The 23,884-nt window shown below is 47.6% G+C and overlaps 1 long non-coding RNA gene across 1 annotated transcript in view; it reads right to left on the bottom strand.

Moving 5' to 3' along the window:
• LOC119955313 overlaps positions 1-23,884 on the bottom strand; it is a 119,667-nt gene that overhangs the window by 89,825 nt on the left and 5,958 nt on the right. The window lies entirely within an intron of this gene.

The following is a 23,884-nucleotide window of genomic DNA, read 5'->3' as shown; positions in this document are numbered from 1 at the left end:
GGAAAAAAAAAGGTGCTTTCATTTGGCCCGCTGATTAATAGCTTGCTGTGTAAACTTGGGGTAAAGTTCCAGAAGAGAACCAAGATGACCAGAAAATGTTAGTCGCATCGGAGGCACGGAGTGTGCGATGGACATAATTGGCTGTGCTCTAAATCATCTCTGCAGCATTCAGTTCAAAACGTTGCAAATCATGTAATTTGATGTTTAATAGGACACAATGCTATTCGACAAGCAGCACAATAGGCAGGTTATTGATATTTCAAACATAAATGTTGATCACTGCCTTTACGAAACTAATTAAAATATAAAAGATAGACTTATTAAAATGACAACTGGAATTGTTTCATCATGTTAAATGTGTCACTCTCAAATTAATCAAATCACAGGATTAATTTTGCTCGTGGAGGCCAAAGTAAAAGATTTCCTTTGATCACAATCTGTTGATTTTTGTCTTCAAATGTAAATCAGTTCTCATTGGATTTTCACTTCCTTAACACTTATGAGCAGCATGGTAGCACAGTGGTTAGCACAGTTGCTTCACAGCTCCAGGGTCCCAGGTTCGATTCCCGGCTTGGGTCACTGTCTGTGCAGAGTCTGCACATTCTCCCCGTGTCCGCGTGGGTTTCCTCCGGGTGCTCCGGTTTCCTCCCACAGTCCAAAGATGTGCAGGTTAGGTGGACTGGCCATGATAAATTGCTCTTAGTGCTCAAAAAGGTTAGTTGGGGTTAATGGGATAGGGTGGAGGCATGGGCTTAGGTAGAGTGCTCTTTCCAAGGGTTGGTGCAGACTGGATGGGCCAAATGGCCTCCTTCCGCACTGTAAATTCTACGAACACCCACCTGAGTCTCAAGTGCTGGTAACATTCAATTTTCTGGGTGATGCATTCAAAACTGTGGGTGGACGTTCAGATAGACCATGAGATGGCACCAAAGTGGTGGGCACAACAGATAGATCGAGGGATGACACCAAAGTGGTGGGCACAATTAAACGGGCATGCCACAAGACGGGGGCAAAAAGTTTCAGAAATTACCGTATCATATCTCAACCTATCAGCAAGCTTTTCCAAGACTAAGAGAGAATTGAATTTCGAGGTGACAGGAAAGAGAGGTCCCCCAATTCCATTCGCTTGCTGCCTGTGATCTTTTATTTTGCTTTATTTGGCAAGGTAGATGTGTGTATTTCTGAACCCCCTTTAAGGTGCGCTCAACTTAAGTAACAAGCATCAGACTTTCATGAATCAGAAAATTAGAGAGGGTTGGACAGCACGGTATCACAAGTGGATAGCACTGTGGCTTCACAGCACCAGGGTCCCAGGTGTGGTGATATGCATCACTGTAGATACACAAGGGGTTAATGTAAATACATGTAGACTAGCTAGACACTAGAGGGAGCACCAGAGATATGACACACAGACACTCAACCAATAGATCAGTAAGATAGGACACGACCAATGGGCATTCACGATACACACAAAGGTGACATGACCACAGTGGGGCATTACACCAACCCATATATAAAGGATACAGCACACATGATCTTCCTCTTTCCAGTGGAGACACCTAGTGAGTACAGACACAGGGTTGATTCAACATCACGCCCACCACGTGGATTGTAGCAGACTGGTTCATCAGTCAAGTCGCTATAGAAGGATTAACAGCTGAGGCGAATCCGAGTAGGAGAATTGTTAATAGTTTAATAAACGTGTTGAAGTTATCTCCACGTCTGAACCTTCCTTTGTCAGAGTGAACATCAAGGAAGCAGCTTATGCTACGCCAAGAGCATAACAAGACACCAGGTTCGATTCCCCGCTTGGTCACTGTCTGTGCGGAGTCTGCACGTTCTCCCCATGTCTGCCTGGGTTTCCTCCAGGTGCTCCGGTTTCCTCCCACAGTCCAAAGACGTGCAGGTTAGGCGGATTGGCCGTGATGAATTTCCGTTAGTGTCCAAAACGTTTGGGAGTGGTTATTGGGTTACGGGGATAGGGTGGAAGTGAGGGCTTAATGAGAGCTGTGCAGACTTGATGGGCCGATTGGCCTCTCTTCTGTATTGTATGTTCTATGTTATTTGTTCATACATTCACCCTGGGTCCACACACCAGGGCCAGAATGTTACGCTCCCTCACTCGGGTTACAAGGTACTGGGCAGAGTAATAATGTTTTGATGGGGTTCCCTTGGGATCTCAGCTGACCCAGGTGCAATTTCACGATAGGATGGACAAGGTCTTGGATGGGAAGCCCTTTCATGCCCCCATTAAGGCCCTTAATTGGCAACATAATGGCCACTTGAGAGCCTTCTCTCACCCGGCCTAGATTTTTAGGCTAACGGGCGCAGGTTGGATCAGGGCGCGGAATAGAGAAAGTGACCTTTCTCAGGTGGTAAGGGGTGCCCCCCCTCCCCCCCCAGGGACCTGGGAACTCCAGCCCTCCCTCCTTCCCGGCCTACCCTTAACACCAAGTTCACTCCCCCTCACCGTCCAGGGCACCCCAACCTTCCCGCCCCCCCGGGACACCTGAAGCACGGGCCCGGGACTTTGTCTCAGGCATAGCACTGCAGTACCTCTTCTGGTCACTGCTACGCTGTGCCTGGAAGGGCTGGAGAGCTGGAGGGCTGGCCAATCTAATTCAGCTTCAAAGGTAGCAGGCCTGCTGGAGTCGGCGGGGGGAGGAGGTTGGGGTGGGTGGGGTGTTCCCCCTCGACTCTCAGGGTGCTGGGCGCTATCCTGAAAATCCAGGCCTACGCCAACCACTCAGCACTCGTGCACATAGTCACTCAAGGAAAATTACAGTTCAGGAGAAAAGTGCACTTTTACAATAGAACAATAGAACATTACAGCGCAGTACAGGCCCTTCGGCCCTCGATGTTGCACCGACCTGTGAAACCAATCTAAAGCCCATCTACACTATTCCCTTGTCATCCATATGTTTATCCAATGACCATTTAAATGCCCCTAATGTTGGCGAGTCCACTACTGTTGCAGACAGGGCATTCCACGCCCTTACTACCCTCTGAGTAAAGAACCTACCTCTGAAGTCCGTCACATATCTATCTCCTCTCAATTTCAAGCTATTTCCCCACGTGCTAGCCATCACCATCCGAGGAAGAAGGGTCTACAAGTTGTACAGAAAGGAATAGTTCTTAGCTCACATGTCTACCTCACCAAAAGAGAATAATCTTCACAGGTCCGGTGAATAAGGAAGTCTTATCCCTCCTGAATTGCAATTTTACTGAGCTCAGGTAGCTGAAGTCAGGTATTAGGATTATTGTAGAACTCCCTCGGAGGAAGGAATGTTCAGCAGGTCGTGACTTGTGTGGGTTGTATCAGGATGTCTAACTTCTTTAAAAGGGTGACTTGGATTGAGGAATGAGTCTGGGGGGGGGGGGGGGGGGGGGGGGGGCTTTTTTAAAGACGTTCCAGTCTCCAGGTTCTTAAAAGGCAAAGATGACACATCCTCTTGGTGTAGCTGCTGTCTCTTTGGGTGCCTTCTGAAGACCTTCCAAGACTTTCTTTTGGCTCTTGGAGTAATAAAAATGATTTCAGCATCAGAGGCCAACTTCAGTCATCAACAGCCATTGTACATCCAGATGGTGGTTTTTCAAACTTATTTTGTGGATAACATTTCTCTTCAGCTTTGTTTTGTGAAGCATTGATGAGAATTCTGGAAAGTGCATTGACTTTAATTTTTGAATATATCACTGAGCCGAGAATCAGAGAAACATAGAATCACTACAATATAGAAGGAGACCATTCAGTCCATCGAGTCTGTACCGTCCCTCCAAAAGAGTACTTTACCCGGGTACACTGCGCCAACCTCGCCCACCCCACCCCACCCCCATAACCTAACCTGCACATCCCTGGATACTAAGGAGCAATTTAGCACGGCCAATCCACTCAACCTGCACATATTTGGATGTGGAAGGAGCACCCGGCGGAAACATGGGGAGAACGTGCAGACTCCACACAGGCAGTCAAACATATGTAAATCCCACAGGTGACACCTGTCTTGGAATAGTCACTCCAGGCGGATGCACTCCATCCGCGATAATTCACTGCGAATTTTCTAGAAGCTTGAGATAGTCTGTATTCAATAAGCAAAGATCACCTGACCCTTGGCAGCCATTCAGCCACCTTGTGAGGGTTCAATTGAAAATGCAAATGACAGTTCCAGAAGCTTCCACAGGAACACAGCCTATGTTTGAAGTTATGAATAGTCCATGCTTTGACTGATCATAACACCAGGACCTCGCAGTTCAGGGATAAGTTTGCTGACGGATAACATTGCAGTCGCAGCATCCTCTCTTGCTCTTTAAAGTCAGGATTGCTGCATTAAGTGCCTTTGGAGGAGGGTTTTCCGCTGTGTTGTGACACAGACGGTGCAGCAAGAAAGGGTAAAGCCATTTCAGATGTGAGCCGACCATTACGGTCCCCGCATGGTGCAGCTATATTCCACATGGTACCTGCAGGAACCTTCATAACAGATTGCGGAGCTCAGCGCCTGCTCATCTTCTGAAGCAGACCCTGAAAAGGCAGGTTACTGTAGTAGGTGGCCCTTTAAGGGGGTGGACATTGGGAGGGTCATGTGACTCCATCGCCCAATGGGAATCAAGAGCAGGGATGTTGGTGCAGAGTGTGGGCTTTTGCGGCCAGAGTAGATCCGAGGGCTCGTATTGATAACATCGTGAATGACTGTGTAAATACCGCGTGAAAAGATGCTTCAACCCACCGTGTCTGCGCCAATCAAAACTGACCACCTAACTATTCTAATCCCATTGTCCAGCACTTAACCCGTAGACCTGTTGCCTTGGGATTGCAAGTGCATGTCTAAAACATTATGAGGGTCTCTGCCTCCACCCCCCTTTCAGGCAGCGAGTTCCAAACTCCCACCACCCAATGGGTGAAAAGGTTCCTCCGCACATCCCCTCTAAACCTCCTGCCCCTTACCTTAAATCTCTGTCCCCTGGCCCTCCACCCAGGGGAAAGATTTCTTTCTGTCTACTCTATCTATACCCCTCACAATGTTATACATTTCAATCATGTCCCCCCCCCCCCCCAAGTCTCCTCTGCTCCAAGGAAATCAAACCCATTCTATCCAATCTCTCTTCCAGGCTAAAACTCTCCAGCCCAGGCAACATCCTGGTAAACCTCCTCTGCACCCTTTCCAGTGCTATCACATCCCTCCTATAATGTGGATCCCAGAACTGCCCACAATGTGGCTTAACTAACGTTCCAGCATAGCCGCCCTGCCCATGCCTCAGCTAATAAAAGCAAGTGTACTATACGCCTTCTTAACCACTGTATCCACCTGCCCTGCTTCCTTAAGGGACGGGTGTACATGAACACCAAGGTCCCTCTGACCCTCGGTGCTTCCCAGGGTCCTGCCGTTTATCATGTATCACCTTGCCTTCCTGGTCCTTCCCCAAGTGCATCACCTCACACTTATCCAGATTGAATTCCATTTGCCACTGACCAGCCCATCTAACCAGCTGTCGATATCCCCCTGTAATCTAAGGCTATCCTCCTCACTATTTACCACCCCACCAATTTTCATATCATCCGCAAACTTACCGCTCAACCCTTCCACGATGAAGTCCAAAACATTTATATATAAACCACAAACAGCAAGGGCCCCAACACCTATCCCTGTGGGACCCTACTGCACACAGGCTTCCAGTCAGAATCAAATACTGGCTGGTGGTTGCCAATCCTTCCTTTACTACAGTTACCATATTCATTTCCAGATCGGACTTCCAGGCCCTGTGGAAAGAGTTAGTGGCAGGTCTCTCAGGATGGCCAAACACACAACACCAGCTTGGTGCATTGTCGCCTAATGAATGGCACACTGCGATTGAATTAAATACCAACAGTAACTTTCAAAAGTCTTGTGGGGCAGTGGACAGCTTCCCTACTTCTTGGTCCGCAACTCAGGGTTCAAGTCCAACTTCAGGACCTGATGGTCAGGGATGTGCCTTCGCATTGTGGCCAAACAGGTGGATTATCCACGAAAGGGAAAATGGTGGAAAATCTCAGCAGGTCTGGCAGCATCTGTAGGGAGAGAAAAGAGCTCACGTTTCGAGACTCTTTTCTCCAGGTGGATTATAAATCTGTAAATCCTTCCGATATGCCTCTTGGCAGGCGCTAAAGAGCGGGAGGGTTCCCTGGTCAGCCAGATTGGAGAAGGCAACAGCAAACCACCACAGCACTCAGTCTAGCATCAATTCAGTGGGTCCATGATTGGCGACGCCGATTTCAGAGCATGGTACAGGAATGAGGAGGAGGATCTCTCAAAGGGGTGGGGCGGGATTCTCCGGACTCCTGTTTCCCGGCAGCGGGAGGCGGAGCGCCGGTTGCTGGTGATGGGATTCTCTCGTCGCTGACGTCGATGGGAATTCCCGATGAAGCCGCTCAAGCCTCCGGGAAACCCACGGGCGGCTTTGCGTGCCAGCGGGACCTGAGATTCCCGCCGCCAGTGAACAGTCAGAGAATTCCGGCCCGGAATTGGAGAAACATTGAAGTGGAAAGATTTGCGAGGATATGCAAAATGAGCAGGGGAGGAATCAGACAGTTCTTTTAAATATCCTCGATAAGCACAATGTGCCAACTGACCTTCCGCTGCGCTGTATCATTCTACCATTGCGGGGTACGGTGAAGAGGATCAAATAATTCTGGAAAACAATTCTGCTCAGGCACCAACCTCTCTCATACAGGTCACGTTGGGCTCTCTATCTCCAGCCTCTATAGTTGAAGAAAGCTCTTGTTATATGATTCACCCAGTGCTACCTCTTCAAGCTGTGTAAATGGGTGGTTGTTTATGTGATTATGTTGGCAAGCTGTGAAGTGAGTAATGCAGGGTAATGAGGGTGCTGGCTTCATCTGCAGCCAGGTTTGGGGATGATACCTACTGAAACAGAGGAAAAACCGATTTTAAAAGTAGTCCTTTAACTATTATTTTCACAGGAGTACAAAACGTGCCGCCATACTGCGCTTGAGTGGATGTCAGCGTGAGAGGTAATGAGTGACAATGGAATGAAACATTTGCTCATGGATAATATTAACCTTGAAGAAAAGCTCCCAGTGCACCCACTGCCCCACCTCCCTAATGCTTCCTTTAGCAACAGTTTCCATAGTTACCCCTCAAAAACACTCAAACATTGAACAGATCTTCAGTGGTGTGCAACCTTGTCCTATGAGGAGGCGAATAATATTAAGATCTTAAATGTCTCCAGAACACATACTGTCACATCCAAGTTTAAACCTTGCAACCACCCAAGTGTGAAAGTAATTAGATGAGTATCATGTAACTAAACTTTGCTGGAGAACTTTCAGGGGCACCTTTAAACATGTAAATGTACAAGGCGGGGATTCTCCCGTACCAGACGGGGTGGGGGGTCCCGGCGGGACGGAGTAGCATGAACCACTCCGGCGTCCGGCCGCCCCAAAGGTGCGGAATCCTCCTCACCTTTAGGGGCCAAGCCCTCACATTGAGGGGCTAGGCCCGCACCGGAGTGGCTCCCGCTCCGCCGGCTGGCGTGGAAGGCCTTTGGCACCACGCCAGCCGGGACAGAAGGGACTCCGCCGGCCGGCGCGGGTCAGTGCATGCGCGGGAGCCTCATCGGCTGCTGACATCATCCCGACGCATGCGCAGGGGGGGGTGTCACCTACGCGTCGGCCATCGCGGAAGCTGACATGGCCAGCGCGTAGGAAAAGAGTGCCCCCACGGCACAGGCCCGCCCACGGATTGGTGGGCCCGATCGCGGGCCAGGCCACCATGGGGGCACCCCCTGGGGCCCCGCGCCTCCCCCAGGACCCCGGAGCCCGCCCGCGCCGCCATGTCCTGCCGGTAAGGGACCTAGTCCAATTTACGCTGGCGGGACCGGCATAGAACCCATTGCGGGCCGGAGAATCGCCGGGGGGGGGGCCGAAGAATTCGGCGGCCGGCGCAGGCGGGATTCACGCCCCCCCCCCCCCCCCCCCCCCCCCCCCCCCCCCCCCCCGGCGATTCTCCGATCCGCCAGGGGGTCGGAGAATCCCGCCCACGATTTCCAGGTTTTTTCACAGGAGGAAAGTGCGCAATGTTGAATTCTGCATATGTCAAGAAGTCAAAGAGGTGTAGCCATGGGATCTCTGCATGTATTATCATTGTGTGACAGGTTGATTAGAAACACTTTTGTGTGGGGCTCATACGTTAGCTTGTTATTTGTCTGGGAAAGTAACCAGACCTGACACGTTTTCTTGTTGTTCTCCTGTCTCCATGTACATGGCCGGGTGCGATTAGCATTCATAACGGGTGGCACCTCTTCTCAGACACTCCGCTCCTGTACGGGGTGGGGGGGGGGGGGGGGGGGTGCTCTGGAGCAGCAAGCAACATAAACATTAATGGCCCACTGCTTGAAGCAGTCCTTCTAGTTCTAATTCATTAAAGGGTAGGTTAGGCCCTTGGTTCAATGCTGTCACTGATTCACTTTAATATTTACTGCCTATAATCTCTTTAATTATGCAGCAAGTGAACTTTTCTTTCAACAAATGGTGTAGTCCATTAAATTGTTTTTCTCGGAGTAGGAAGGCATTCCGCCCCATATCTGTGCAAGGTTCCAGTGCTTGTCTCAGGTTGTACAGAGAGATTGCTTTGCTCATGTAAACAGCCTTGACCAATAGCAATCATAGAATTCCTGCAGTGCAAAAGGAGGCCAATCAGCCCATCAAGTCTGCACCGACCCTCTGAAAGAGCGACTTACCGAGGCCCAAACCCCGCCCTATGCCTATAACCCCGTAACCCCACCTAACCTTTTGGATGCTAAGGGGCAATTTAGCGTGGCCAATCCACCTAACCTGTACATCTTTGGACTGTGGGAGGAAACCGGAGCACCCGGAGGAAACCCCACGCAGGCACGGGAAGTGAAAACTCCACGGAGCCAGTCACCCGAGGCCGGAATCGAACCCGGGCCCCTCGCGCTGTGAGGCAGCAGTGCTGATCACTAGGCCGCCCATAGCTCGAGGGGAGTTTCTAATTCAGACCAATGTGGATGCATCAGTGGTAAGCGGGTTGGTTTGCGTTGGGATGTTAAAATGTTGGAAACTACTATCCCAAATCGAAACAGCCTTGAACCTGCCAACGTTCGGTTTTAAAGGGGCTGGTTTAGCTCACTCGGCTAAATCTCTGGCTTTTAAAGCAGACCATGCAGGCCAGCAGCACGGTTCAATTCCCATACCAGCCTCCCCGGACAGGCGCCGGAATATGGCGACTAGGGGCTTTTCACAGTAACTTCATTGAAGCCTACTCGTGACAATAAGCGATTTTCATTTCACATAGGTGGGCTCCCAATCCGCACCCAGGAGACAGATGTCTCAATTAAATATTGTAACAAAGTCACATGCATCATTTTCACCTCACCTCCAGCTTTAACATTGGATGCTGACTTCCCAGTCCTCAGGACTATTGCATGGAAGAGAGAAGTACTTTTCCAGCACTGCTTGTGGGCCAAGAGAGTCGGAGCGTTCCCCCTCAGCCCACTGTGCAAATCTGTTTGCTACTCCACTTTATTGTACCCCCATTCCCAATTACTGAACTGCCACCAGTTATAGAACTCCTTTTCACAATCGGATCACCCCTGCAATCATCAACACCCCCCACCCCGGATCCTCCAAACTCTGATTGCAACTTCTTCCCCCTGCCCCACGATCACCTCCCAGCTATGCAAACAAAGCTTTCTAATTGGCCTCACGATTTCTACCTGAGGAACAGGAAACCTCCCTCCTCCTGGATGGCCGCCTCTTTGTTGCTCAACAGGGAGCCTAGCCTGTCAATCAGATTGGCTCCCAGGCAGGAACCCTGTCAAAATAATAACCACACATATTATGAGGTAAGACTCCACTGTGTTCCCCACCTGAACTCCCAGCCTCTTCCTTTCAAAATCCCATCCAAATAATTATCATGGCCATTGCTTCTGCCATGCACGTGAACCCCTTTTGGTTCTACAATGAAAGTAAAATAGGGATTAATGTGTCTAAAGGCTGACACAGGCACCCTGCGGATGTTGTGCTCAAAAGGCAGAACTGCTTGCAAAGGGGGCGTTTCCGTATGCAAATACGGTTCTAATGGCTGATGCCACAATATTCCAGTTGTCAGGAAGTCCTAAAGTGGGCAGCAGCTGAACTCCAGAGGTGGGATGGGAATAGCTGCCCCTTGACGTCAGGGCGGCATGTGACCCCAGTGTGGCATCAAGGAGCTCGAGCAAAACTGGAGTCAACGGGAATGTGGGTTGGAGGGGGTGAATGGTTATCGGGGGTGGCGGGGTTAAGGTTACAAACAGATCAGCCATGATCTTATTGAATAGCTTAGCAGGCTCGAAGGGCCGAATGGCCTCTTTCTAATTATAATTCATATGTATATTTGTATTTACTTCTGTGAGGGCCACGAAGAGTCCAGCACAAGTCTATAGAGTCAAACAGAAAGTAACTTTATTTCCAATGATGCGTACACAGCAGCAATTCGCAACTGGTTCCCTCTCCCCAGCTAATACCACACTAGCCAGCTCTATTTATATAGCTGCAACTACTAGTGGCTGCCCCACCCCCTCCCTCATTGGGGGAACTCATATTCCCCAAGAACCATGGGGTAACCAATTGTTCCCAGCAAACAGGATCCGGGCAGGTTATAACATTTACCTATGTGTGTATGTTTGTATGAATGGAGTGACTTGTCCCAACCATCTTCAGTTGCTTCATGAATAACCTACCCTCATCCACTCTCACCCTCACCCACTCTCACCCTCTCACACCCTCACTCTCACCCATTCTCACCCTTGCCTACTCTCACCCACACCCACATTGATAGCCACATCCACACTCTCACCCACACCTTCACCCACTCACCCTCCTCTGGGGCCCTCGCTGCCCTGGCTCCTCTAGGGAACCCCCGGTCCCAACTCTCCTCGGGCTCCCTTTGACATCCGGCTCTTCTTGGGTCCTGGCCGCACTCACCCTGGAGGCCCTGGAGGAGTCCCTGGGGGTTTGGTTTGGGAACCGCTGCTGTAAGTAAATCATTGGGTTGGAAGCTTTTCACACTGCAGCAGATTCCTGGACTCCTCCAGGGGTTCTAAAGTTTGTTTGATTCTCTCGCTCTTGGCACTTTGCTCAACCCTAGTGATTTTAACATTCCTCATGGTAGATTTACCTCAAGTATTGTGTGGGAAACTGGCAGATTTTCAGCTGGCTCAACTTTGCAGGCCATGCTCACCATACCCCCCTCGCAGTTCCCCCTTCCCAACCCCCCCCCCCCCCCCCCCCCCCCCCTCCCACTCCCCCCAGAGACTGATAACCAGTTAGAACCCTTCAGGTCAAGTCCCGGCACCATTGTGTCTGTAAAACACGTTTCTTGCTCAGAATTTTCCATCGCCTCTTCTTTTCCTCCTCCCTCTTCCTTCTTCACTGCTTTTCCCCCGTTCTGCCTCCCTATATTTTTCTTCCTCTTGCTCTCTCTGCCTCTCCTTGTTTGCTTCTGTTCAATATCATCTACGGTGACATGTAACTGGGAGAAAGGTTTTTGCCAAATATAACTGGTGAATACTGAAAGTAGAAAATAGCCAATCGGCAAGAAGGAAGCACAAAGGGAATTGGAAAGGGTGCAGTGGGTTAGCCCAGCTGCCTCACGGCGCTGAGGTCCCAGATTCGATCCCGGCTCTGGGTCACTGTCCGTGTGGAGTTTGCATATTCTCCCCGTGTTTGCGTGGGTTTCGCCCCCACAACCCAAAGATGTGCTGGTGGATTGGCTACACTAAATTTCCCCTTAATTGGAAAAGATTAATTGGGTACTCAAATTTATAAAAGAAAATAAATTTTAAAAATGTGAAATAAATAAATAAATAAAGGGAACTGGAAAGTCTCAGGCAAGCGACCATTCAGAAGCGATGACAGTAGAAAGGTTTGGATTTATTCTCCTTACTATTTACACCTCCCCAAAGGGTTTCCAGCTCCTGGCCCACTCCCATGCAGGGAGCAGCCCTGGGAAATGGCGGGGAGAGGGTAAATCAGGCTCAGGTGAGGCCACAGGGACTCTGAGGTTGGTGATCCCTGGGCCTCCTGTAGGGTTACCACAGGAACCAATGAGGAAGGAGTAAAATTGTCAGATTTAAAACTCGCAGAACATGAACCTTCTGATAACATTACAAGAAATGTTATCCGCAATGTAATTCATTTTGCGAATAATTTTCCACTTTGCAGGATTCGTTTGGGATTCATTATTCTCGGAGGTCAAACTCCATCGATGCAAATATCAGGGATTGATCAAATGCAAACCCAGTCCTCAGAGATATTCTTGCACAGGATAAGCTACAAAATGAGTAAGGGAAGTGGAGGAAGCTTTTCTCAATTGATCCAATGCACATTGCATCCGAAAAGACTGCTACATTTATCTTTCAATTCTAACAAAGATTGAAAGGATTCCCGTGGGAGGGTCAGAGTGGACATGATGTCATTAGTATGTACACGGAATAGCACTCAGAGAACTTAATGGCTGTTGTGAGGCTGAAACTTCCTGTGATCCTTACTTCCAAAAGCTTCAATGTGTATATTGAGAAATAATTTGTGATGATGGAAACGATTTTCCGATGCTCCTCTCCAGTTCAATTGGAAGTGACTTAAAGGGGGTGTTTTCTGCACGTACCTCGGAATCTGAATGTGATGAAGGGGGAATTATACCATTTGGTGCCCTCCCACTATCTTCGTTGTTATGCTGGAGAGTTGCAGGCAGCAAGGATATTCGGTTTGATCTTCCCGTCTGCGTCAGGAATGCAATTTGGACCATTTCCTGACTTTGCAATCTAAAACCCATCACATGCTCCCACTCCCCATGGTATTTACATCTCTCTGAGGCATTGGTGGGCAAGGTTCGTGCCAACCAACTCCCTCAGCAGCCCCAGGGCAATGAAAGAGGCGCGCAGGTGCTGAGGATGCTGGTTAGAAAGCCCACCTCAGTCCTCTAGGATAGCAACACAGTCCTCTACTTGGTTGTTAGGCTCCCTAGCCCTCACATCTTCATGTTACACCCTCCCTCACCCCATGTCCCCTTGTATCACTTACTTACATCCTCTGCACCCCATTGCCTTACCACACTCCTTCCATTACCCCCATGCCTGATTCATGCCCTAAGCATCCTCCATTCCCATTCTTCAAGTAGCGACTATGAACAGAACCAGCGCGACATTGGTAAGTCTGGCAAGCCATTGAAATGCTCTTGAAACTGACCCAATTAGCAAAGGGGCTTCGAAACTCTCCTTTGTAAAATAACTGCTAATCTTACAACCTCATAGGCAAGAATTTTATGTGCAGGCGCATACCAGACCCGGAAGTGCATGAAATCACACGAGACGATATTATCGTGCACTTTGCGTGATATTTCGGTTGACTGGTGGGCGCGAGATTCGAAGCCTGCCTGCTGACAATCATGGAGCCAATTTAAATGATTGACATTGAATTTTACATTGCCGATATGCTTTAGGGATTGGCAGGCAAGGCAGTCTTTTAATCTGTAAACTCAATCCAGGACAGGATGAACGATCAGGGCTCAAATAAAATTAACAAACGTTTCAGGGGACTGAGGTTTGAGTGGGATTGTGTTGCCCAGATTCTCGCAGCATAGTTGTTCTGTCGATATTTATTTTTCACAGCTCAGCGGCTGCCTGAGACAGTGGCTGTCCCCTGTGGGGACACACTGGAAGTGCCAGCCTGTACCCTCCTGTTTCTCTCGTCTGCCCTCTTCCTGCCCTCCATGGCAGCAGTAGCCTTTTTCAGTGCTAGTTGACCGTTAATTGGTCATCCAGCGTCAGACTGCACTCAATGGCAGATCACGGCCAGGCGCATGTTTCATACCTGCCAAGTGCCACATCTGAAGGGCAAAATCTCAGACTAGAATGAAGCACCAATCAACCATGGTTTTTCCTCGTATCGATACGAATCAATCAAACAGGCATTGCAATGTCATTATAGAAAGAAAAACTTATGATAACCTTGTAAAGCTATCAAGAAGTCAAGGCTAGAACTTTCCTTCAAGCTATGTAAACATGGTGAGCTGAGTCCAGTAGCCACTTTCGGAGTTCAACCAAACATTCATAATCATAGTAAGAAGTCTTACAACACCAGGTTAAAGTCCAACATGTTTGTTTCAAACACTACCTTTCGGAGCACTGCTCCTTCCTCAGGTGAATCCTGGGGAAGGAGCAGTGCTCCGAAAGCTCGTGTTTGAAACAAACCTGTTGGACTTTAACCTGGTGTTGTAAGACTTCTTACTGTGCTCACCCCAGTCCAACGCCGGCATCTCCACATCATGGTATTCATAATCATGCCATCTGAAAATAAAGATGTCTGGCCATCTGTTCAAACTGCTTCTGTTAATAAAGTTGCTGACGGGAGGCGGGACTTAACCCTGGGAACTTTGACCCTGGCGTAGGTCCACCTGCTCTCCGGTTAAGTTGGCATTTAATTTGGATGGCCTTCCTAAATGACGTGATCAGGGGTCCTACCAGCCCTCCAGCCAGTTTGTGAGATGCCCATCAACTCCACTAAATCCAGCCCAATGTGTCAAATTCGGACCTCTTTAAACTATTAGGACTGCAGATATCTGATCAGTATTCACATAAATAAACCAGCACACAGCACAATTTTATTTGTAATAAACCAATTTCAGAAGTCAATAAATAAAGCCATGAATGAACAGGTTGACAAGAATGATCCCTGGAATGAAGAGCTTGTTGTATGGGGAACGGTTGAGGACTCTGGGTCTGTACTCGTTGGAGTTAGAACAAACACAAAGAACAATACAGCACAGGAACAGGCCCTTCGGCCCTCCAAGCCTGTACCGGTCATGATACCAAACTTTGCCAAAACCCTCAGCACATCCTTGTGCTGTATCCCTCTAAAAGAACAAAGAGATGTGGGGGGTTGTGTTCGGAGGATGTGGGGGGATCTTATTGAAGCTTACAGCATACTCCGAGGCCTGGCTAGAGTGAACGTGGAGAGGATGTTTCCGCTTGTAAGAAAAACTAGAACCAGAGGGCACCATCTCAGACTAAAGGGACGATCCTTTAAAACAGAGATGAGGAGGAATTTCTTCAGCCAGAGGGTGGTGAATCTGTGGAACTCTTTGCCGCAGAAGTCACTGAGTGTCTTTAAGACAGAGATAGATAGGTTCTTGATTAATAAAGGGATCAGGGGTTATGGGCGGAAGACAGGAGAAAGGGGATGAGAAAAATATCAGCAATAATTGAATGGCGGAGAAGACTTGATGGGCCGAGTGGCCTAATTCTGCTCCTATGTCTTATGGTCTTTGATCATCTCAACAAAAGTACCCAAGGCTTTTGCAATGTTATTGCACATGAAGAAAATGGGCGAGAGTAAATGGCCCATCCTGTACTTATGTTCTGTTGGGTGAAGAGTGGCTGGCCACTGGCACAATTTGCATTGACACAAAATTTGCATTTTTCAAAATATTTCTGAAACCAAATTTTTATCAGAACTAACTGCATCTCACAGCTGTGCAAAGCAAAAGGATGAGACTAGCAGCCGACTATTATTTCACTAAAGAGACTATTTAGCATCATTCATATTGCAATTCCTGATGTGGACCATGTCCCAGATCCTGCTGTTGATGCAGCTGCACAAAGGAAATGTGGATTGACAACGCCAGCCTCTGGTGATTGAGTCAAACTTTGACTTTATTGAACCCAACAGCTGAAGGCAGGATATGCGGTGGAGTGCATTAATATATTCAAAACAGCATAGACACACATTCTATTAAAACAGAGTGTCTATTCTTGTCCTGTAAAAACAATTTACATACTACACAATACAAAATATGTAATACCTACACTGGACTCAGTCGAGCTCCTTCCGCTGGGTGGAATAGCAAAGGTGCAACTCAAGGAATCAAATTTTTTTTGTCGTGGAAAATGATAACCTTGGAGTGAATCTTCCTTGTTAAATATATATTAGCTTTCAAGAAATAGATTCTTGATGCCGGGGCCTGCAGCCCACAAGCCCACAAAGTACAGTAATTCACACTCGAGTTCTGCCCCTATCCAATGACCTGTTCAAACCTAGATTATAGATTAGCTCAAAGTATCACACTGCCTCCGAGTCCTGCAGGAGAGCAGAGATCTGGCTTGCTCTGAAGACAGAATCAATAAGTCAGCATTGAGCAGAAATATGTGAGATAGACTGCGAGAAATAATTTCGGCTGAAATTACCGCCAACAACAAAGGACTGGAAATGGTAAGGCCGTATCGCTGGAGAAATGATTTCCTCAGGAGTGGAAGATATTATGGATGAACAGCAATTTAAAAAAAAAAAGAGATTAACCTGTGTCGTGCTTCCTGTCGTTACACAATAGTTATGCTAAACCGACAGAAGACCCTCATTGGGCAACCTGATCACATGAGACATCAGTACAATAGGTACAGCAATGGTAATGGTTCCCACAACTAATTTTTGATAAACAACAGCTCCCTTGGTTTATTGTTTCTGTTCATACAAAAGGTGAGGGTTTATTGAAAAAGTTGTTCTTTTATATGTGCCCATGTGATTGATCCATGTTACAGTTGCTAGTGTACCCAATTTCTGACCTTTAATCTCTTACAACGGACAGAAGGGAATGAGAGAAGAAAGGGAGGGAGCAGAATGGCAACAAAGGACCAAACGTCACCAAGCTACCACACAAGCTTCAGATACAGAATAGAGTTTTATAGATCTAGATCCAAGATAATTATAGAGTTCATAGAATCGCAGAGTGCAGAAGGAGGCCATTTGGCCCATCGAGTCCCCACCGGCCCTCTGAAAGAACTCCCTACCCAGGCCAACACCCCCGCTCGATCCCCGCAACCCCACCTGACCGGCACATCTTCGGAATGTGGGAGGAAGCTGGGGCACCCGGAGGAAACCCACGCAGCCTCCACGGGGGAGAAGATGCAAACTCCACCCAGGTAGTCACCCTTGCCAGAATCGAACCCGGGTCCCTGGTGCTGTGAGACAGCAGTGCTAACCACTGTGCCGCCCTGAAGTTGCCATGCATTGATCAGGAACGTAGCAGCACTTTGTGATTTAAAATGATTAAACCCGAAGCAGCAGAACTAATGTTGCAAGAGTTCCATTTAAACATTTTTTTAGTGTAGCCAATTAATTTTATCCAATTAAGGGGCAATTTAGCGTGGTCAATCCACCTAGCCTGCACAGCTTTGGGCTGTGGGGGCGAAACCCACGCAAACACTTGTAGAATGTGCAACTCCACACGGACAGTGACCCAGAATCGAACTTAGGACCTCAGCATCGTGAGATCGCAGGGCTAACCACTGCGCCACCGTACTGTCCTGCAGGAGTTCCAGTTTAACCCAATCTGTCAGCAATCTGTTACCAGCACAAGCTTACCTACTGATTATGCTACACCAGAACTAAAAAAGGGTTTTAGTGTGATAATGTGACTCAGAGACTTCCCAGCTGCAGTCATTGCATTGTCACCCAGCCTCCTTCCATTTGTAACATGAATCACTTCCGCCTTCCCACAATAGCAATTAGAGGGAGGTCTTGTGATTGAGTCGGTACAGCCCCTGCCTCTGAGCATGACATACTGAGCCAGAAACTCTGGCTTCAAGCCCCAATCCAGTGCGTGTGTGTCACATTGTCTGTGATGTGTTTCAACGGTTTGACAATCAGCCTGATAATTGTCCCCCACTATTCCTCAAAGGGAAAATAGAACGAGCGAAGATAATTAACAACAGCAATTGAAATACAGATTTAATCCTCCACCACTCACTCCAACGTGGTAGAATACAGGAGTGACAGCAAAAATGGAATACCTGTGATTCAATTCTTACCGATTTGTATCCAAAATGTGAATATCCTTTAATGATACTGATATGGCTTAACTTTGAAATCTTATTCAGGATTTAGCCATATGCTTTAAATGTGCAAATACAGGATATATTTCACAATTAAAACTCCCATCTCTGAATCTTAGACTGGCCTGTATTGAAAACTGGAAGTTTGGATGCAACTTATTTAAATGCTCGACAGTAATTTCTACCAACTCTTGTAACCAACTCATCAGAAGCATTGGACTTGGTTATTTCAATGTTGCTTGACCTCCTGAATACAATATGGTCTGCCCTCGGTACAAATGCTCTCAGAAGACATTCAATTAGGTTGATCCTGATCCAAAGTGAATGTGATCTCCACAGGGCTGTGGTGTAAACAAGATTCAGACAATCTTTGCCTCTCAAAATTAACCTGTTGCTACTTTTAGAATTGATGCCTGTTTATAACAATCGAGCCTCCGAAAACAAAATGTTGCATTTGCGATCTCAATGCACACTAGGGCGGCACAGTGGCACAGCGGTTAGCACTCCTCCTTCCACAAAATCCAGCTCACCCACTGGAACAGAATCCCAACTTTTTCCCTGGGTCGGATTCTCGACTCCATGCACCCAACCCCGGATTGGGACTCTGGGCCTGCATGTTCGTATCAAGTGAGGGTGCGAACCAATGCGTTGCTCTCATTGGACCTGTGAGGGTATGCAGATTTATGGGCGGCACGGTAGCACAGTGGTTAGCACTGTTGCTTCACAGCGTCAGTGTCACGGGTCCGATTCCGGGCTTGGGTCACTGTCTGTGCGGACTCTGCACGTTCTCCCCGTGTCTGCGTGGGTTTCCTCCAGGTGCTCCGGTTTCCTCCCACAAGTCCTGAAAGACGTGCTTGTCAGGTGAATTGGACATTCTGAATTCTCCCTCTGTGTACCCGAACAGGCGCCGGAGTGTGGCGACTAGGGGATTTGCACAGTAACTTCACCACAGTGTTAATGTCAGCCTACTTGTGACAATAATAAATATTATTATTATTTGTCAATTTTCAGCAAGTGATCCAGATGAGTAGTAATGAGGAAAGCAGGGGTTTTTTTTTGTATCTAGAGAATATGTGGCAAATATTTCAGTCTGATGCCAATTAAACGTGGCCAATTGTTCATTTCACCTTAGCATATAATGCTTTAATTTAAAATCAATGCTATCGTAAAGGTCTGTACAGTTAGCTGATTTAACTGTCCTCTCTCAACAACTAAACACAGTTTCAATAAGATGAATAGAATCGTCTTTAATTTATTTGCATTAAATATCACCTTCTTGATATCATGTTTACTCAAATATATTCTAACTAATGTACGATCCAATGAAACTGATTGACATCAGGGATTTTTTGGAATCTCCAAGCCATTTGTTGTTTCAGATACTTCCCAGTCCCGATCATATTGCCACGTCAGAGAAAGCTCCTTTACCATCCCAAATGTATTCCTCTTTGTCTCCACAAAAGCTATTCATAACTTTTTTCAGGTTTTCTCATTGCGCATTTTGCAACTGTATGTTCCTGTTTGTCGTGTTAGATTGTGGCAATTGATCTGCTTCCCAGCATCCCGCTGCCCTATCATCTGTCTCTTCCCACGGGGCTCTCTTGCTGCGCAGATCTGGGCAATCTGCAGTCTGATTGAGTGCGCCGCCCGCCCACACAGCCCTCACTTTCAGCCCATATCGACCCCTGAAACATTTCTGACTGAACAAAAAATAATTGGTTCAATAACAATAATTCGGTAATTATATTGCCATTCAGAGGCTCATTTGCCACACACTGTTTTAGTTCTGAACGTTAGCCTGTATTTGAACCATTTTTAAAAAAAGTATCAAACAAACTTTCTGAGTCAGTGCATTACTGGGAGAAGTGGTCCATCAGTGCTTCACTTCCAGCTCTGTGTCACTGGTTTCCCACGAGCGCGTTTTTTTATTATTCATTCTGGTGGATTTCCCGCAGTCGTTGCTGATAGTGTGATGAATTTCATTCTTTGATTGGTTTTCACTGCAGTTAATCTGTTGCATTGTATTTTGTGTTTACACCTCAACTTCTCAGCTCCAGGATATCACTGTAGGAGTTCCTCAGTGTAGTGTCATAGGCCCCACCATATTCAGTTGCTTTATCAATGGCCCCCCTTCCATCATAAGGTCAGAAGTGGGGATGTTTGTGGTTGACTGCACAATGTTCAGGACTATTCATGACTCCTTGGATAATGAAGCAGACCATGTCCAAATGCAGCAACACCTGGTCAATATCTAGGCTTGGGCTGACATAGAACATACAGTGCAGAAGGAGGCCACTCGGCCCATCGAGTCTGCACCGACCCACTTAAGCCCTCACTTCCACCCTATCCCCGTAACCCAACAACCCCTCCTAACCTTTTTGGTCACTAAGGGCAATTTAGCATGGCCAATCCACCTAACCTGCAGGTCTTTGGACTGCGGGAGGAAACCGGAGCACCCGGAGGAAACCCACGCAGACACGGGAAGAACGTGCAGACTCCACACAGACAGTGATCTAGCGGGGAATCGAACATGGGACCCTGGCGCTGTGAAGCCACAGTGCTGTTCACTTGTGCTACCATGCTGCTCCAAGTGACATGTGGCAAATTACATTTGTGGCATAAAAGTGCTGGGCAAGAGAGGATCTAACCACCACCCCTTGATATTCAATGACATTACCATCGCTAAATCCCCCACAATCAACATCCTGGGGGTTACCATTGATCAGAAACTGAATTGACTAGCCATATAAATACTGTGGCTACCAGGGCAAGTCAAAGGCTAGGAATCCTATGGAAAGTAACTCACCTCCTGACATCCCTCCCCCCCAAAAGTCTGTCCACCATCTACAAGGCATAAGTCAGGAGTGTAATGGAATACTCTCCACTTGCCTGGATGAGTGCAGCTCCAACAACACTGAAGAAGCTCGACAACATCCATGATAAAACAGCCCGCTTGATTGCTCCTCCTTCCACAAACATTCAACCCCTCCACCACCGATGAACAGTCACAACCCCGTGTACCATCTGCAAGATGCACTGAAGCAACACCTTCCAAACCCACGACCACTACCACCTAGAAGGACAAGAGCAGCAACTCTTTTTGCCTGTAATGTCTTAAAGAAGCAAACCACCACAAACACTACAAGTTTAATGATTGTTCAATGTCCATATGATCTGGGTGGTGATTGTTACTTTTTTCTGTATTCACAAAGGCATTATTTCTCGTTGATTAACTTGTGTAAAGAATGTTTGACTTCTGAGAATCTGTAAATTCCGTTGAATCACAAACCTTTCCATCTTTGACATCCTTCTGCTTATTTTCCTGCACTAGTTCAATCATAGAATCCGTACAGTGCGAAATGAGGCCATTCAGCCCGTCGAGTCTGCACCGTACCCTCCAGAGGAGCACCCCACCCACACCCATGCTCTATACCCGTAACCTGCACATCTTCAGACTGTGGGAGGAAACCGGAGCACCCGGAGGAAACCCACGACGACATGGGGAGAACGTGCAGACTCCACACAGGCAGTCACCGCTGTGAGGCAGCAGCGCTAACCACTGTGACACCCATCTTCAGTTCGTCCCAAATAGCTTCAGATAATTTGAGCAAACCGAGCATTTGTCCATGGGAAGTTTGACTTTAACCTGAAATGCACGACAGCTCCTTGCCTGGTTTACCTCACTCTTACAGTCAGCCGCTGAAATCAGAAGTTGCTGCACAAATCCTGACTGCCGTATTTTGTTCTTTTGATTATGCTTTTGACTATCTGTTCTGGATTAAGAAAAGTGACAGCGAGAAGTGGTGAATTCCCAAAGCTGTTCAAATCCTTTAACTTCTGAACCATGGCTGATTAACTTGTATAGGTTTTACCTGGTGGTACTTGCAGATGTAAATGTCATTCAATTTTTCCCAGACACGTGTATTGTGTCAGGCACGTCACGACAATTTCAGGGAAACTAGAGCAGTGGTCTGTGACTTGGATGTACTTTTGACTGTCTGATGCTAATCAACCCCAGTCTGTGTGTAACAAGGTGGAATTCAATGGGTCAAAGTTTACCTAATTGGGCCCATATGCAGAAGGGTGGCCAGTAGTGGCTGGCAAACCATTTTCAATGCACTGTGGTTCTTTAACTCAGCAACGCCATTGTAATGATATGTAGACAGACATGTAACTAAAGGGTTAATCACAAAACCTAGCTGAGGGTATTACTAGCTCCACTATATAACTGAGTTCCCAGAAACTCCAGCTCTTTCAGCTCTTTTTCCATGCACGAGTTACCAGATAGCAGCAGTGTAGCAGAGTGAGGTCACAGCCTAGCCACCAGGTGCAGTTTAGATACAGTTTGTACAGTTAGTTATCCTTACTTTATTGCTAGAGTTAGTTCAGTGAAGTGTCGAACTCATTTATTAGTTTTATCTTTACTTAATAAATTATTTCAGTTTACTTCAAAGACTCACGTGTTCTTCAATATCATCCACAGGTCGTAACAACTTTAAACCCAGTAGTATAACATGGTACCAGGAGTCACAATATAATATAACAGTCATCAGCATCCTGCTGCGGGGTTCTCAGTCAATGCAGGGTGGTTGTGCTGACAAAGATAGGCTGATTCTCCACTTCCCCCACATTCTGGATTTTAGGCTCCAGCCTCAAGGTTCTGCAGGACCTGAAGGATTGAAATGAGGCAATGTGACCTGTCTCTCAGCCCAAGACGGCAAGCATCCAAGTGGCTGAGGAAGAGACCTGGAGATAGTGCCCCCAAGATGTTCAAGGAGCTCTGGAGGGTGAGAACGGTGAACATCTCCAGTTATCAAGACCCGCACTCTGACTTTCTCAGCATTGGGATTCCTGAGACCTACACATCTTACAACTCCACTCATTCCCCTCTGCAGTCACCTCCTTCAATTCCCATCTGAACAATCAATACTCACGTTAATCTTATTGCCATCTCACACTCATCTCTCCCAATCACCGCCCATAACGTTGTCCTTTCCTCATCTCCAAATGGTCCATTGTCCGCACCCAGAATTCCCGGCTTTCTCCCTTTGAAGGAGGAAAGAGCGTAGAACCGCAGAGGGAGGCAGGAAACTAGGGTGGCAAGGCAACAGTGAGAGCTACATCGACGGCAACTGGTAATATGTACCCACACAAACAGAAATGCAAAATACTGCGAATGCTGGATGGCGTAGCGTGGCCCCTTGTGGGGGGTGTAGTTTTGGTGGGGTGGCGGGTTTGACAGTCTGTGTGGACGGCTTGAAGCCTGTCGTGTGGAAGCACACAAGCCCCGGCTGGTGGGGAGTTTGCACGAGGCCCTAGGAGTGGGACCCCTGGCGTGGTGGACCCAGGAGCTGAGATGACAAGACCTGTTATATTGAGATCTGAGCTGCCACATTGGCGAGGAGGTAGAGGGTTCGATCTCAGCCTGCAGTTCGTCGCGTTTTGAATGGGGAAGGAAGGCTAAGTCTAAAAAGGTAAGAAGCTCCAAAGAGAGAGACGGGAACTATTGAAACATGAGTGAAAATGCTTGTCATCGGTGAACTAGAACCCTTTGACCAAGGGTTCAGGATTGGAGGTAGTACATCTAATGGTTCTACTACCGGTTCTACTCTCTGTATAAAGAACCTACTTCTGACATCTCCCCTATACCTTCCTCCAATCACCTTAAAACAATACCCCTCGCCCCTGGTCACCTCATTATAGGAAGGATGTGGATGCTTTGGAGGTTGCAGAGGAGATTTACCAGGATGCTGCCTGGACTGTGTCATAATATACATACAAGTTTATGATGGTGCACAGACAGACATTGATTGACACACAGGATGACCAATGAACACACAGAACACAGCAGCCAATCACCAGACAGGGCACGGTCACTATAAAGCCAGAGGGCACTAGTTTTCCAGCTCTCTTGGGATGCAGCCTCTGAGACAGTCAGAGCCTGTGAGCAACAACTGGAACATCCACCATGTGGCAGTAAGATAGTCTGGTCAGGTTAGCCTCAGGT

This window comes from Scyliorhinus canicula, chromosome 20 (genome assembly GCF_902713615.1).
Source record: "Scyliorhinus canicula chromosome 20, sScyCan1.1, whole genome shotgun sequence".
Lineage (NCBI taxonomy): Eukaryota > Metazoa > Chordata > Chondrichthyes > Carcharhiniformes > Scyliorhinidae > Scyliorhinus > Scyliorhinus canicula.
Note: the sequence above shows the minus strand (reverse complement) of the source record. Positions and strands in the feature narration are given on the sequence as shown.